Here is a 3,715-nt window from a genome sequence, read left to right as displayed (position 1 = left end):
ATCATTTCCCATCCTGCAAGCTGTAAACCACAAACAACAACAACAACAACAACAACAACATGAGATTCCATTAAATAAACCAGGTCAGGCTTAACATTGATGTTTCACAAGCAATTGACCAAACTAAACCCAAGTATCCCTCCATTGGCAAATCAATCCCCCACTTTTCCACTTACATTCAACCCCATAAAAAAAATTTACTATATTTGAAGCAATCTTACAAAAATTTAGACTGGATATTCTTGGAAATTATGAACAACATTCTCATAAAGAAAAAAATATTAATTATTAGAATTTCCAAGTACAATATTCTCATAAAAGAAACAAAAATTGCCCAAAAAAATTAATTCTTAGAATTTCCAAGCAAAAAATTCTACAAAAGAAAGAATAATAGCAAAATCAATGAAAGGCTTAGAAGACATCAACAACGTACAATCAAGGCTGCATGTTCATTTCAATCACTGCAATGCCATTCATAATCACTGAAACACAAGAACCTAACGAAGAAATCAACAGAAACTACACCAAAATTACGCTAAACAAAACCCTAAGTCACTGAAAAAGTTATTTTTTTCTTTTTCAATTTCAGATTAAAAACCCTATCAGAAGGAGGGGGAGGAAAGGGGTCGATGAGATTGGAGTTCCAACTTACTGGAGAGAGAATCGTTGGGAGGTCACCGGGTTTAGTCTTCCGACGGCATTTGACAGGCGGAGTCTTTAATTGCCAAGTAGAAATGCGGAAGGAGTTGAAAAAACTTTACCAATGAACAGGCCCGCAGGGGAGGGGTCAATGATCAATGTCACGCTTTGTACTTGCCCAGTCGGGACGTTACTTACATGTTAATCTTTAGTCCTACTACTTTACTTGTATTCAATTTAGTCCAACACTAGAAGGATTGGATTCAGACTTGGTAGCAATCATTTTTTTTTAAACCCCACATGACTTAATGAGTTAACCTCTAAACTAATCCGGATTTTAATTTTAATAAAATTAAAAGAAGAATTAATTTGTTATGATTCGGTAAAAAATTCATGTTGATTTTTAACCCGATAAAACCCAATAAAAAATTTTAATTTTTTTAAAATAAATAATAATATTATTTTAATTTTTTATAAAATAAAAAAATAAATTAATCAATGTTAATTCTAATTAACATTTCTATGGCCATAAACTTGTTTCGAGACAACCTCCAACCTTTGATTTAACTACAATGTTTTGTTTTTTTAATAAACTATAAAACTTTAATATACATGAAAATGAAAGATCTTGGAGGTTGATAATTGACGTGATGTTAATCCATTCAACCAGTGATTCTGAACTTGCTTCGTGTCAATTGATCACAATTAGATTTAAAAACTATACTACAAAGGTTAACTTGATAATTAACCTTATAATTAATTAATAAGACATGGGAAAGTAATATAGCTTTTTTCGTTTTTATTTTTCCTCTTTTTTTTCTATATTTTTTTTTCATTTTTTTTAGCTTTACATGTTTTTATTTTTTTTCCCAAAATTATTTTTTTTCTTTTTTTTTTTAAATTATCTTTGTCGATTTTTTAATATTAAACTGGTTGAAAATTTAGTTGATTATCTTTGTATTTTTTAAATTATCTTTGTATTTTTTTTAATATTAAACTGGTTTAAATTATCTTTGTATTTTTTTAAATTATCCTTGTTGACTTTTTTCCCCAAAATTGTCTCTTTTTTTTCATTTTTTTTTAAATTGTTTTTGTTGTTTTTATTTTTTTTAATTTGAAGCTAGTTGAAAATTGAACTTTATAGTTTTTTTAAAAAAAAAAAACATTATGGATTGCTAATGTGTTTCTTCATATGATTTTTTTATTTTTTTCTAAAATTGTCTTTATGGATTTTTTTCTTCATATTGAGCTGATTAATAATTTAGTTTCATAGTTTTTTTCTTTAAAATATTATGAATTGTTACAATGTTTTCCCACATTATTTTTTTATGATTTGTTTCAAAATTATCTTTATCGATTTTATTATTTTTAATATTAAGCTGGTTGAGAATTGTAATTGTAGATTTTCTCATAAAATACTATAGATTGCTACAATGTTTTTCTAAGTGATTTTTTTCCTTTTGATTTTTTTGTTATGATTTTTTTCCAAAATTTTCTTTACTTATTTTATTTCGTAAATATGAATCTGATTAAGAACTTAACTTTGTAGTTTTTTTCTTGAAAATATTATGAATTGCAACAGTTTTTTTCTATATAATTTTTTATTTTTCTCCATAAACCCACGACAATACACAAGTATGCCTCAAGCCCACGGCATCACGCAGGCATGATATCTAGTTATAGATTGAATTCATGTTTCTATTTGCTTAAACTATATATAAAAACAAAAAATAAAAATTTTAATTTTTTTTCATTAATAGTCAAAGTTTTAGTTGTTGACTTAAATGTGAATCACAAATGGAGACACAATTTGTCATAATTGAAGGAACAATATTTAACTACAATGTTTTTTTTAATATATCTTTAATATACATGAAAATGGAAGACATTGAAGGTTGATAAATGATGTTAACTCAAGTATATATTTAAAATAATTATTGTTAAATCACTTACATGTTTAAACATATGCCACATAAAATTTAAATTTAATATTCATAAGTATAGTAATTAAAAATTAGATAAATATATACTTTGAAGATTACCTTGCAAGGTTATTTTTTAAAATATATATATATATATGAAATGAAAACAACAAAATAAAAATAATATGTATAAAAAGATAGAATATAAGTGAAAAACACTTGAAACAAAAACTCTAAACGTTGTAAATATTATCTTACAAGGAAAAAAAATGAGTATTTTTTTCTATTATTAATCTATAGAAAATATCAATATATCCTTAATTTAAATATAAGTTGAATAACCTTATTATAATTTCTTCTTGTCCCACATTATTAATGAATATAAAATACTATAATGTAATCGTAGGGTATAACTTAATTGGTTAGGTTTTAAGTTTGCTTTTTAAAAATCACCAGTTCGAGTCCTACAAACCTCAAGATCATTGAAGATTTACCTGATTGTTAATTTTAGTATCCATAGGATTAATTGATATACATACAAATTGATTCGGACATCTATAATAATAATAATAATAAAAACACAATGTTGTACCTCTAATATGGTCTTAGCTTTACAACCTTAAGTTAACATGCAAAACTACAGCAAGCAAACACACGTATAAAACCAATTAATGACTCAATTTGATCACAATTCAAGTTCGTTTATATATATCCATAGAATCTACAATTTGCTTTCCAGATCAGCTATCATCTCAGAAGTTGGCAAAAATATGTGAAACCCCTCCAGCAAATCAGGATAGTCTGCAAACAGCTCAACTACGTCCCTGTACACATCCACCACATCCTTGCACTTGTTTCTGTATGCACATAAAGTCATCAAAAAGTCTTTGTAAGCCTCCTTGTTGATGCGCTTTTGCACCTTCCTTACAAAATCGACAGCTTCTTCATGATCTCTAGTAACTTTCTCTGCGGCCGTTAATGCTTCTTAATTGATGCAATTCTGAGAAGGTTAGAAAGCCGAATAAAAGAACAAATTACCCTAATCATTATTATTATTATTATTGTATTAACCAGAGCACATTATTATATATATTTGTGCCCTATCAACTCTAATAAAGTCGGCCTCCTATAGTGGTTATTGCCCGGTTAGAAAA

General features: G+C 26.8%; 1 long non-coding RNA gene and 1 pseudogene across 1 annotated transcript in view; both read left to right on the top strand.

Annotated features, from left to right (window-relative positions):
- LOC105115821 (receptor-like protein kinase) overlaps positions 1-3,715 on the top strand; it is a 57,653-nt pseudogene that overhangs the window by 4,464 nt on the left and 49,474 nt on the right.
- The window catches only part of LOC105115815 (uncharacterized), a 12,769-nt gene that overhangs the window by 3,782 nt on the left and 5,272 nt on the right, over positions 1-3,715 (top strand). The gene's annotated exons all lie outside the window — the stretch shown is intronic.

Source organism: Populus euphratica, unplaced genomic scaffold, assembly GCF_000495115.2.
Source record: "Populus euphratica unplaced genomic scaffold, PopEup_1.0 scaffold774.1, whole genome shotgun sequence".
Taxonomy (NCBI): domain Eukaryota; kingdom Viridiplantae; phylum Streptophyta; class Magnoliopsida; order Malpighiales; family Salicaceae; genus Populus; species Populus euphratica.
This window is presented reverse-complemented; position numbering and strand designations above follow the sequence as displayed.